Consider the following 14,892-nt stretch of genomic DNA (forward strand, 5'->3'; position numbering starts at 1 on the left):
AAATATCCAATATATTGTAATTTTATGGTGTACTTTCAATCAGTGGGACCCTATATATATAAGATTGTTTTTCAATTAGGAAGCAATCCCTGGCTTTAAGCCCTAAAATTCAAACGTAACAAGAAAAATTGCTAATTCGATTTAAAAAGTAAATTTCAGATCTTAATCCAAAGCTAAACTACTTAATAATAGGATAAAACTGACAAAAATAATCATTGTTACAGCAGAATATATATTGTTTTAATACATCAAGTAATTTAATTACTGTAACTTCTAACTGTTTTTTTTAAAACACATAAGTTTTTATGTAAAGCTCACTATTTAAAAACTGAGACAAACCCTAATACTGATTGTTTGTTTAGGGATAGAAATCTTTGACAGTGTTGTTCTCTCTTTAAAATAACAAAATATTTTGAAGCGAGTGCCTACACTATGAATGATAGAACCAACAAAACATGGTGTACTTCACAACAGTAATGTATAACAGGGTATCAAAACCTGAGCAGGCCATTCCTCAGTGGCGGGGAAAGTGGTGGGCCTGCAGCAGGCTGAGTAGGGGGAACTACATCGTCAGCCCAGTTGGTATGTCCAGTGGCAGGCACAGGTCACCTCAGCAGTTTTCTGGTCCATGGTCTCGGCTCGGACTCACGTACTCAGTTTCTGCCTTAGGCACGACCACAGGAGCCACTACCTTCCTTGGTGCATGCTCCCTCTTTCTTTCTCTTCTCAGCCTGAAATAAAAACAGCTTGCTCATAGTCAAACTTAAAACATTAAGCAATTCTATCTCTTCAATTTTAAGCATCTCTCTAAAAAATTGCTGACAAACTGTTGTCATAACCTGGTCAAGAGTTTATACAAGTAAGTGTATAATTTATAAACATAGACACAGATAACTCAAATAAATAGCCTATAGTGGTGTAATATGGCATTATTTTCAAATTATTTATGAGTGAAAAAAACCAATTTTTGTGAATATTTTAAAATTAAATGTTTATATAGTAATTTTGTTTCAATTTGTACTGTAAAATTGTCTTCATTGGGTTAAACAACTAACTTATTCTAAACAAATACAATAATCTTGCTAATATTTCTTTGTTTACATTTCAAAAACACCGTTGGATTCAGTAATAAAGCTTGTCATATCTGGCATAAAGCGGTGATAGGGTAGGACAGATGTCATTAACCCTTCCCAACGCATATTACAGCAATCTCATGTGATTAAATTTGCTCAACGTGTATGACAGGAATCGTATTATAAGTTTTTGATGTGAATTGTAAGGTGTAAAACCCTATATAAAAATGCACTAATATGTAGACTGAGCGTCAGACAACTGTGCTTCCGTTTCATTGTTACTTGTTTACTGTTTAACGATCCCAAAGATGGTTTTTGCAGCTACCAAAACCACCATTTTGAATATATACCTGGCGGGGTGTTTTTGACAGGTTTTTTAAACCGTATGAGAAGAGTTGCCAGTGCAACTCTTTGAGACCGTAAACTTTGTTCCTGTGTTTGGAATTGTGTGTTAAAAGGGTTCTCAAATTGATTACATTTAGTTGTAGGTGACTAATGTGTTTTTATTTTCTTTTAACTGTGATTGTTTCTATAGTCTGACATAGTACTTAAAACTCAGAGAACCTTTTTAAATTTGGCTATTCCCATTGTTTTGTATTGTCATGCATTTTTTTCTGTCTAAAATATATATACAAATATAACATTTTTTTACTATATATTTGTCCAAAAATAAATTTTGACCTAAATTTAAATAGAACTTTAACAAAATAATTGTATTAGCAAGCTAGGAGGAAATAAAAAAAAATTATATTAAGCTTTTTAAGGGGTTTAGAATCGTAATGTTCAGCATGGAAGCTACTTTCCAGCAAATGCACCCTGGATGTTTTTGTTTTGAAGGGGCCAAACACAAGTATTAAAATGTTGAATACTACGCTAAAACAGTTTGTACAAATGAATTGTTTGTCGTTATGATCAGGAATTGTTTGTTGCATTTGAAACTTTACAACAAACTACTGCAATGGATATTTTTAGTTTTTTGCATCGGTTATGTACAATAAATCAGAATTTGAGATTATATAGAATACAAATTTATTTGTAGAAAAGTACGTATTTAAAACTTGGATTTGATCTTATTGAAAATTAAAAGAAAACTATCACGCTTAATGTACTTGAAAGCTAAATAGCATTAGTATCAGTTTTTGCCAAATATAATAGCATGAACAGGGCCCACCATATAAGGGGGAAAAAATGCGCTTTCCCACCCCAGTCCTTTGCCCAATCTGTTTGAGAAAATATAAGAGCTGACCTGTATGGCATTCCCTGCTTGCAAAGTTTATGTTATATGATGTCTAATTGTTTTATCACGCAGCCTCAGACTACAGGATGTGCCGGATACAGCTCGTTTGAATGCAATACGGTGATGATATTGGTCCTGAGACTACTTTATGGTAAACCAAATATAACCTCTTCAGGATCCCTGTAGAAGAAGAGATACAACCACAACATTCCATTCTTGTTCTCGGGGTTCAGAACCACCGGAAGTAAAGCACTTCCTCGAGCAAGCAGCCACCACATAAGTCCAATGGAGTGAGGAGACTGAAAAATCATTAAAATTACGATTTATTTTAGGGTCCATGTTGGTATTAGTTAAAATAATGAAAAAAGTCATTTACAATCATATGTGTACAGGAATAACTATTTGCTAATAAATTCTAAATTTCTAAAATATAAGGGAAATTTAATATTTCCCTATTTAAATTCTATAAAAAATTCCTCTAATTGCAATGTAGCTAATTTATTTTAAGTTTAGAACAAGATTTATGGTAAATTTTTTCTTAAACAAGCATTTTACTCAATTGTACTGAGTTTGTATCTTGGACTGAAGAAGACTTCTTGTCATAAATCCCAATGTTGCCCTATTATTGTGACTTGCCTTATACATTTGTAATGAAATATATCTTTGGTGAATAAAGTATCCTATTCTATTGTAAAACCTCATTTTGGACAAATAATTGGTTTAGTAGCCAATATAAACCAGTTGTCATTCTTTCTCTGCTTTTACCTTATTGCTGCAAGGGATTGCAATGTCAACAAAGCGAAGTGGAGAGTCAAGTGTTACAGAATGCGATGACTGGAATGTTGACATATGAAGCTTTCAGTGATGGGCTGATGGTCAGTAGCCCTGGTCGGTCACACCAACCAAGAGGCGAGGTTCCCTGAAGGCAGCCCTGTAACACAAAGTATTGACATTGTACACTTTGAACTGATTAATTACATATCAGTGTACAAATTTACTGTTTGGTCGTTACTCGTTTTTTATGCTGACCTGGATCTGGTTAGTGAAAGCCCCTGGAGTGAAACGGTCCAGCAATGTGGTGGTGGCGCCTGTGTGAGCTGCAAACTTGAGCACAGTCCCTGGCCCTCTGTCCGGGTGGGCCTGGAGGAGATGACGAAACACCTCACTGTGGGTGCTCAATAGCAACAATGGCTCGGGCAGCCAACAACAGCTTCTCCCAAGGTGCGCCGCAATTTGATCACATGGATACCTATCAATGAGATTCATAAAGACTTTTTAAAAACACTAGCTTACTTTTTAGTGGTAAACACAAGCAATTCATGAATAATTAAAATATACCTTAACAACAAAAAATAAATTGAAGTGGCTCAGAGAGATTTACTTTTGTATCTAACATAGAGAGCACACAAATTCTATATTAAACATTCAGAATCATACAATGTAGTAAAAAAGATACAAAGTACTTCTAAAGCTTATATTATTCCCTACTTCCTCATAAGCTTGACTTGACTACTTTTTAAAAATCAAAGTTGAGACCAAAAGCTTTAAAAAATCATCTTACCTTGAATAAGTTACAAGATAGCAAACGTTTAATTTCCTCTACAATAGTGAAGACTAATATATAAAAAACCAACCATCAACTTGACTACACAGAAATATTATATTTACTTGAAAATATTATTTATGGTTATCAATCAAAATCAGATCACAAGAACGAGTAACTTACACTTTTATTTATGGCGAATCCCATATTAAGGTGTAGCTTTTACGACAGCTTGAAACATTATAACCTAATTATAGTATTAAATTTAAATACAAAATTTGTCACTACATGAAAAATGATATACTTAATAATTTGATAAACCAAAAAAATACCAACCATCAGCACGCCTCTTGTAGACATACCTGCTCCATCAGATAATCCACATTTTCCCAGTGCCAACGTGGGTACCCACACATAACATTTTGGTTACAACCTCCTCATTCAAACTCAAAACGTCTAGACCTCCAGACATCTTAAACGCTTTATTACAGTAATTTGGAAAGCCTGAAAAAAGAAAATAAAATATCAATTTAAACTACCAAAACTTAGCTCTCATTAAAAAATGTTTCACATTCACAATATTGTATTTCATTGTATCTGTATGATCTAATTTTGTTTATACAATTCTGAATTGATTACATTTTTATCGCATAGTTAATTTCAAGAGACGAACACTGTCGTCTCTCTTTCATTAATGACATTTTGGTGCTAGTGAAAATGGTTTTCTACATATTCTGGTTCCTTTGTACGATTTTCAGAAGTTTGATGTTCAGAGTGCACTTTTAGAAGTAGAGTAATCACATTTTGTGTGTTCCAATGCACACAAAAAAACCCTTTTTTTAATTCTTTGTGGTGGCAAGCCATTGTTGCCACAACTCTATCTAAGACGAGTAGCATAATACGGTTTGAAAAAGAGTTAAAAAAATTACTTTTTTAACTCAAGAATTTATATCAAACTCTACAAATTTATATATCTTTTCACATATCCTGCTCAAAACGGGCCACCCAAATCTTCAACTGTCCTATCTAATGGAATGTCTTAACCCTTAAAAACTTAGTTTTCTTAGTGAATGAAGATAGTAAGCAGAGTCCTGTGTCTTTTACAACTCTAAAGCACTTCCATTGGATAGTTACATTTAATGAAAGCAAATAAAAATACATTCCTCATGATAGTACCTAAATTCAGCTCAGATCACGTGAGTGTTTGTTGGTATATTTTAAATGTTGTATGTATAATACCTACTTGGATAGCCTAATAACATATAGTAAACAGGACAGATTGATCTTCTCACCAACAAAACCGATCGTCATAATGACGTGTTAAAAATTTTCACAATAAGACAGATAATAGTCAGTTCTTTCTAATAATGTAGTTTTTTTGGATTCTCTGTAAGAATATCTCTACCAAAAATAACTGACTTCGGATAATACCAAAGTTTCAAATTTAGATATTAACTTAGTACTTGCCGTCTCCACAACAATACTAACAAAGCACTGTTCTAATTTTTTACAAGTTAACGGTGAACTTCAGCTGAAAGTATCAATGATGGCTTGTTTAGTGTCAGTTTAAAAGGAATATAAATATTACTATCATTTCCCCAAAATTATGAAAAATATTACAGAAAACTTTTCCAACCTTTCTCTCTGTATAAAACTTCCTCGAATTCCAAGAAATATTTAATTTTTAAAAATTAACTAAACTTTTAAATTGGTGCCAGCTATTTCTCGATGATAAGCACTTAACAAACAGAATACGTGGGACACAACACTGCGTTGAGTAAAATTTGTGTATTATTCCACTTGAACTATATTTGTGTAAGTTAACACAATATTGGATTTAAAAAATCCTTACAATATTTTTATAGTCATAAATTTATACTTATAATAAGGGTTTTTTTCTGTAAAAAAATTTGATCGTTTAATGTTTTGAATAAACTCTTATAAACGTGTTTATTATTTTTTTTCACCCGATATCCATAAATATTATATGTACCGGTACTTCTTCAAGACAAAATATACAAAAGTACATCTTCCCAAATGATATTGCTGATTCCATTGAGACAAAATTCTTGCTATTCGCTTATGATAAAGGTTTTTAATTGTTTTGTAAATAGCTTGGAGGGATTGTCCATCCCTTAACTCAACATGTGCGGAACAATATGGAAACAAGTGGTGCAATAGGTGTATACAAAATGAGGATTAACGGAAAAGTGTCAGAATTACCTTTTGTCCAAAATAAAAACATATTTACTATGCTCAGTTTACAAGGACCCAACAATTTGGTGAAAAAAGTGATGAATATGAAATTACAATGATGCTTTTCCATCTAGGCCTTCAGGTAAAAAAGTACCTGTGAATGGTAACGATGACATTGTTATTTAAACATGACTTTTTAACTAACTAGGCCTGCTCCAAGAACGAGATTATCCAAGGATGGCCCTACTGAACCTAATAATGAATCATTGGCTCAGGAGTTAGGGCAAGGGGACACCATGTAAACAGAGATTTATCATTTAGGCCTTATATAGGCTTAACTCTAGAAATGAGGACAATGCTTCAAAGATTACCTCACCAAATCAAAAACTCTCAGATAGCCTAATAATTGGCATGATGCACATGAAACAAATTTTTACAATAAACTAAACTATTATGCATTCATTAAGTATTTTTTAAGAAAAAAAATCATGAGTGTTTGACCAAATTTAGCTAAGATATTGCATTGTTTAACTAAAAACTAAGTTATACCAAATCAGTTCAAAAAAAGGTGCTGCCCAGGCATATGATAAAGTGTCATAGGGATAAGTAATAGTTCATAGAAGTAAGTTATACTAATTTTTTATGTTAACTACTATATTAACATTATCCCCCAATAATTACTAGAAAATTTACACTTAAATTATTATTTGACTAATTATATGGTATTCGCCACGTGGGAATTAACCTAACTCCAAATATTTCAGGAGAATTTAGCTTTGTAAAGGATATTTACCCTACTTTCACGTTGGAAAAGCAATTAATTCACTCTTTTTAAAACATTATGTTTAATTTAGTGTAGAAATATTTGCAACAAATTAAATAAAAAGCCCCAACACTTACGTTAGATAATGCCACTAAGGAGTTTCCCTTTCCAGATAGAAATAAAGTGGACGAAATGGGTGTGAAATGGTACTAATCGAAGAAGAAGAAGAAAACAGGTATACACCAACAGGAAGTATTGTGTTGCGTATCAAGAGACAAAATTTTGTACAAGTTAAATAATCGTTCGTCTGTAAAGTTATATAGTCTCATTGTATGCTTTTCTATTTTTGTATTATTTAATTTTCAAAACGGTTTTCACAATTTATACATAAATAACAACAAATTCTCAAATTTAAAATATTTAAGACATATTTATAATAAGATTAGACATTTCAAGAAAAATATAAAATTAAATCTATACTATTTTACAAAATGCTACTCTCTTTTGCGATAAAATATGCATAAAAGACATTTTTAAATTTATTGAAACATGTGTATTTTTGAAAACGACTTTTTGCTATGAATGTGAAGACGGGAAGAATAAAATTAGAGAAACTCATGTCATCTTATTTATTTTTTTATTTATTTATTATTCCACTGCATAATCACTACTTTCTGTAAATTTAATTAGTTGTTATTTTTATATTAGTTTTTTTTGTGTGATGTTATATTTAAGTTGCATGAAAATGTTGTGAAATTATTGTATATTTGGGCGGATGCCGTTGAAATAATAAAAATAAATAAATCTGACAGAATAAAGAAATAATATTGAACTTGTTCTACCAACCATGGTGGTGTTGCCCTTGGTAGTCTGGCGGTTTGTGCGCTTAAACTAGCATATACCCCGGCCGTGGTTAAGTTAACAAGGCGTTGTTTAATTAAATGTGTGTTTAAAAATTAACCATTTTAAATAGTGTTGTTTACAAAATTACACGCCTAAGAACAAAGGTTTCAAGAACTCCATTTAATGTGATCTATGCCGACTTTTGTAACCAGCCGGTGAAGAATAAAAGTAAGATGATAGTTTAAACAACAACTTTTTAATATACAATAGAATTTTATAATCACATACTCAAAAATATGCTCTGTACTTATCCTTTGATAGTATTTGATAGTATTTGAGAACAAATTATTGAGAAAAAATCTATGGGCCAAACCCTTGAAGATAGAGAGTGAGAGGATAAAAAACATAATGTAGAGTTTGAGGGCAACTATAATATGGACTCCAGACATAGTGGGGCCGAGGTGCGAAGTAGGAGAATGAGATTGGGCTATGGGCTGGCCATTTACTAAGGAAGGAGGACAACTCCTTAGTCAAGAAACGTCCTGGTAAACAAATCCGGAGGGCCAGAGCAGAAGACCGTCAGGAAGGTCCAAGTTGAGATGGCGAAGGACCAGATCAGAAGAGACATAAGAAAAACTGGGAGAAGAAGGGAAGAAGAGGCAATGGATAGAGTAGATCTGGACCCGGCAGTGTGTTGGCGAGGCAAAGACGTGTACCACCTTGGGTACCAAGAGCCACGGCAGTAACAGTAGTAGTAGTAGTACTTATCCTATTACAAAAAATGTGGTTTTAATGAGATCTTTAAAATGTCCCCAGTTATGAAATTTTTCAAAGTTTCTGTTTATCTGAAGTTTATTAATTTTGCTTTAATGTGTTCTAAACAGGGGATATAAACAATTCTGATATTGAATATAACTCCAGTTATTGCAGCTTTGCTATTTAGTCTATTGGGTTAACATCCATAACCATGTATCTATTTTTTATCACCTCGAGTAAAGGCATTCGCGTTGAGACTGGCGAAACTACGCGTAAATAGTTGTTGATGCAACGATTGAACTTTGTATATTTTTGCCGCCCCTACAATTCCCTGCCTGCCCGTTGGCATAGCATCCCCTCTGCCCCACTGTAGCTGCGGCTCTCTGACAACAATGATCGTTTTCTTGTATATGGATTCTGACCATATTTCGACATAACCATGATGCTGAGTATATTTTCTAATTAACAAAGCACTTCCCCAGTGATTTATGTTATCAGAGTGATTTGTGGATAAATTAACAACTCAGAGGAACTTTGCTAATAATTGAGAAATCTGTAAAACGAGTTTCTCAGAATGCATTAATATCCACTTACTACAAGCATATACCCCCCATTATTTATGAGTGGATTATTTATAAAAACCTGAATATATTAGTTATGTTGATCCAAGCTATTAGCGGTTCAAAAGACTAATTCCGAAGAAGAAATACCTTATGTCAACTTAGATAACAGTTATGTTAATAAGTTTATCATTGTACTTATTTGCTAAGCTAGCTGTGATATTAAGTTTCTCAATTTTACAAAAAGCTCGGGTCAACAATTTTTTGTCCCACTGACATTTTTGTTAAAAAGTGCATTTTTAGCTGCAACGTCAGCATAAAGTAGAGGGCCGGGGTTCCGATATTAAAGCTGAAGATTCAATAATTCTAGTAGTTCGCTCGATTTGTTCGGTTCCAGATGTCATTTTTGGTAGATTGAGACTATAGTTGAAACGTGGTCCGTGTGTTGGATGTTTTTTCTAAGATTTGTGTTTTATTTTTCCCTATACAAACACAGCACAATCTTTAATAACTCACAATGGTGCTTCCCTCCGCATAACACACACTTAAGAAGAGTGTTCTTAGATTTTTAGCTAGAACTGGTGTTAAATAGCTTGCATTTAAAACATCGGGTAGGATACCAGCAGTAAGCGTTTAGTATGTATATTCCATACCTTTGACACCTTTTGCACTGGAACCAATATAATTTGTCTTACATGGAAGTTGAATTATAATTTTAGCGTTTCAACATGAATTCAGCTTTAAAAAATATTTTTGTTTTTATGTGCAGGTTCTAAATGTACAAAGTATATGGATAATGGATTCTTAGTTTTTTTTTGTTCTCTTTTTTTAAGCCTCAGCTACACAGCTATGTAGGCTTCGATGTTCACTGGTTTTATCTCGTGTCTATACATGGTTGGCCCTCCCTGGGATTTGAACCCGTGATCTCTCAGTTAGAGAGCCGAGACCTATAACCATTAGTCTACCGGAGGAGAGGACATGGATTCTTAGTTTCAAAACTCCGTAAGTTAGCAAACATTTTGAACTGAGCATCCGTTAGATTTCTATAGCGGTTTTAATTTCAGCAGGATAAATTGAAAAATACATATTTTAAACACAAATGTATAAGTCCTGTCCCTTTTTTATGTGATATGTATGGAGAGCTTACATTTTGTTCAGTTAATTACCTATTAAATGACATGTATAACTCTCCTAAAACTAAATTAAACATATAAACTTCCATGGCTGGCGTGTTTTAATTTTATTTTTGTTTCTACTAAATCCATTAAAAAAATGAAATGTTCGTTTTCGAAAATACACAACTCGATGGATGTGACCATACTTCTTGTATCAGATATGCTGGATTCGACATACAAATTTTCTATTTTTCTTTCTCTCGGAGACGGTTTCTCTTCTATTGTATCTTTTTTTATTACAATCTTCATTCATGATATTTGGTTGTTGCAAGCACCTTAAAACTAAATTTCTTGTCACTAGCTTAGTCACTTTCAGTGTAGGGTTTCCTTAATGTAAAAATTACTTGCATTTCCTTTTTAACTACCTCAATTCTCTTTGACACTGATTGCCATGGATTTGTTATTAACATCCTCTGCGGTCACACAATCTGGATAAAAACGGGAAATGTTTGCACTAATTGAATTTAAACAATAGATGTGATCCTTTCAAAGAACGTAGTGTTAGGTTTGGGCAATTAAAGGCTTAGTCCTGTGGGAGGGTGCGTCGTTTTAAAAACAAAAGTACTTGCACAAATATCTTTACACGAGAGTATTATTAAACAAAGACCTGTTACTAACTTATATTACTTATAAAGGGTTTTCCCTGCACTTTATAAAATAAAATTGCATAAAATGATGTACAATTTCGAGAGCAAATATAATCTTTTCCTGTTGTATTTATAAACATAGATTATAAGGCGAAATTCAACCTACTACCTATATGTTTCTACAAATGTCCGCACTATGTTTGCTACTGTCTCCTTGATTAATGGATTCTACCTTATAGGATACTGGGCAGAATAGGATGAGTAGTCAGAGAAACAAATGCGGTCATCTCCCCTAAAGAATAAGTTTATTCTACAGTGGGCAAAGTTTTTAAATGGAGGAACAAATTTTCAGACCAGGAATTTGAAAAAAAAGGCAACTTTAAATTTACCAAATTACACTTTCGACTTTGTTTATGTATCAGTATTTTAAAATATATCACATACAGTGTTCAAATCCGTTGTCACTTGAAACGTTGTAGTTGTGTGCAATCTATCTATCTAGATTGCATCTAGTGGTAAATAACGTAAACGGTGATTATAAATATATTTAAAAACTCAATGTACAGAATGTATTATTTATTCACTCTAACACTTAAACTGGGGGATCAACGGCTTAAAGGCCACCACTACTGGCTGGGTTGCGCGGATTGCTTGCAAAGACATGGATCGCTTCAGCGTTCACCCATCCAAGCAGCAACCACGCTCATAGGAAAACTAGGTTATATTGAGTAAACTCTGAAAATAGTAACATAATCTAAACATTTAAAATGTAATTCATAACAATCACGTATTTCCTATAATATTACAAACTCACAATAAAATATGTAGTATAGTAGCAGCTTTTTATGCTTTTTAAAAACAAAAACTAGCTTTAACCGAACATATTTTGTCACACAACCCCCATAAATGAAACATCTATATTCGGATAGTCAATGCTTTCCTTTTCAGAAATCCAAGCGGTTCATCATTACTACAAAATACTTGTAAAAACAAGTTATCCCCCCTTATTCAAGGCGACAGTTCCATTATCGGATTGAATTGGGTGTATCAAAACGTATTGTCTCACACTAATACTGCAACTGAGAATGTCACTTCTGATAATGGTACAAAGAAGGCTGAAAAGCCAATCTGGAAAACCAGGAAGAAATTGATTCAGAACAAGACGTAGAAGATGAACGAATGTTGAACATTTCTGCCTTTGTTTAATACCTTTAACTTTTATTAAAAATTGAAAATGTATTAATTTTTAAATAGTGTAATAACTCTTAGTTACCCAACTCAGAAAAGCAAAAGTATATTTTTTATTTTAATAGTAATTAGTCAAACTATGAAAATGTGTATAGTAAACAAAATGTTACAGCATTTATTACTTAATGACCTGTGTTGTAATAGTCATAATTCAACATGTGCATATGAAAAGTCTTGTCCTTGACCGGTTGTTCAAAATATAGTCTTGGTTCAAAAACAGTTTTCAGGATAAGGCTTACCCAACATATTTTGGTTAATACAATTTCCCCCCAACCATAACCCAATACATATGTTGTTTTAGTAATGTGATTAAATCACAATATAATGTCAGTTTAAGTTGTACCGATTTTATAGTGTCTTCTTAATTTCTTTTTTCTCTTATTTATTTAAATTTTAAGAATGTGTACAAGTTCTTTTGGATCTGTGCTGAAGTGTTCAAGTGATTCAATCTATTTTTCCATCTTGATTGTTTATTGTAACTCATACAAAAACAGTTTGAATAAATAAATATATTGTTTATTCCATATTTATGCTGTTTTAGGGAGCCATTATTTAGCCAGTATTTATTATATCTTAAACTAATTTCCAACACTGATTGTATATACCAGTTATGGTAGATTATATCATTTTAATGTATGTTTTATTACTGTAAGTTATTTGTAATTTTTGCTAAATTTATCCATATTGTTGAATTGGTTAAAAAGATTAATGAAGAAAGGAGTTATATAAACTTATAAATGAAGTAATAACATAATAGTAACTCGTGAGTGAATCCAATTTTGTTGAAACTTTATATTTAATGATAGTATGTATAAATGTCATACCGCATTCAGACTGCAAGGCGTAAGCTAATTCCCCTGCCGGCTACCGCCCTGCCATGCCGATCCGAAGCCATCGGTCAGTTTTTCTAAAATGATTCGTCTTGGAAGTTGTATGGTAGTTGGTTGTATTTGTTGGTTTGTTAATGTGATTTGTTTACGATCTGTCATTTAGCTCAGTCCTTGATATAACACTTTTCTTATGATCTATATTAAATCAAATAAGTTCTGTAGCCTAATAAAGAGATTTGTGTGTGTGTAATTTCTACTTTAAATACAACATGTTCGATTGAAAGTTGAAAAAGTAATCAGTAGGTTAGGTGTTAGATTTACTTGTGACTCAGGTGCCTACCATGGATATGCCAAAAACCACCTCAAGGTAACTAACCATCGTATTTATTGAATTAGAAAATTGTTCACAGTTAATAAAATGTATCTATTACACTTTTAAGTTGGACTATTGTTGTGTACTAGGGCTATGTTCTTAGTGTATACCCTACTCCTGTTATTTGATAAAAAAATATTGTAGACTAGGCTATGCATTTATATTGGAATGTGTATAAAATAGTAACTATTGCAGTATAAGCATCAAAACTCTTGAATGGTTGATAATATTGAATCATCAATTACAATGATTGGGTAGAGTACATGATAAGCGGACCACCGGTTTTTATGTTTGATTAGTACAATCATCAATACTCATTATAATATTGATTTATCGAATACTCATTTATAAATCATATCAACATAGCCATAATAACAATCATATCTTTTAATTAAAATAATATAATGCACAAAGTGATAATCTTATAAAATAATAAATGACCTCTAACGATTAAAAAAACTATTAGAACTTGAAATATAAAATAATCATAAATAATAATGAAATGATAACAACATAAGAAACATTTATAATAATACAAAGTATGTATAATTATTTTTTATGTTTTCTCCTGGGTAGCAATGATTAATCACTTTTTATTTATCAATAGACACATGCTCTATATTTAAATGTTGTTTTGACAATGGAAGGGTTGTGAGGGCGACAGGTTTTTTTTAGACATTAAATTTTTCATTGTTTAGTGATACAAGTAATCATTAACACTACATTTTGAGATCTTTAATCTGAATTATTCCTCAGAATTTAACCAAATACATAACTACAATTTAGAGGAAAATAAACAATTCACACCAGAGCATTGTGGCATCCTAGTCAGAATTCACAAAAAAATGTTATATGTGTTAACTCAATGTATACAGTGTCTGTAGAACATGTATTTATTTAAAACAATCACTAATAATTAAAACTCAACTGAAGAATACAGGCCACAATAGATCTGTATTGATTGACCAACTTCACATTCTGTTATGCGTATGTTAGTTTTTTATTTCATATATTTCAGTTATGTGTGAATATGTTACAGATATTGAGCTAAGAAATATAATTGACAAACTGGCAAAGTTTGTCGCAAGAAATGGACCAGACTTTGAACAGATGACAAAAAATAAACAAAAAGGAAATGCAAAGTTTAGCTTTCTTTTTGGAGGTGAACACTTTAATTATTATCAGTACAAAGTCACTACGGAACAAGCAAGTAAGTAGTTTTTTTTTGTAGGGGTATGTAGAATCGTTGATAAATATTGTGAACTTTATATTATAAGCATCGTAAAAGAGTTAAATCATGTAAAAAGTAAGAAAAGTTGACCATTATAATTTTTATAAGTAGGCTACTTCAATGAGATACATTTGTACAAGCCTATGAGGATGTAAAAATTAAGGTGTGTTATATATTTAAAATTAATTAAAATTATTTTTATTTATGTAGACTACAATATTAGTTAATAAACTATATTACAAAACGTGCGTTGCGAAAATGTTAGTCCAACATTTATGTTTATTAAAATATGCTTACAGTACTTTGATCTGATTCTCTTATTGAAATTGTTAACAACTAAAATGGGCTTACATATATAAAATTAAGTATAAATTTAAAAAAAGGAAAAATGTAAGATTTCATTGTTGTTATTTTATTTTTCTTGTAATATAGAAATTTTGGAGTATATTTGTGTTAATATGCACATTTTTATAAAAA

The 14,892-nt window shown here is 31.9% G+C and overlaps 1 pseudogene; it reads right to left on the reverse strand.

Moving 5' to 3' along the window:
* Nucleotides 1–665: 665 nt before the first annotated feature.
* On the reverse strand, nt 666–4,325 carry LOC124355695 (annotated as a pseudogene).
* Nucleotides 4,326–14,892: the final 10,567 nt, after the last annotated feature.

Source organism: Homalodisca vitripennis, chromosome 1, assembly GCF_021130785.1.
Source record: "Homalodisca vitripennis isolate AUS2020 chromosome 1, UT_GWSS_2.1, whole genome shotgun sequence".
Taxonomy (NCBI): Eukaryota; Metazoa; Arthropoda; class Insecta; order Hemiptera; family Cicadellidae; genus Homalodisca; species Homalodisca vitripennis.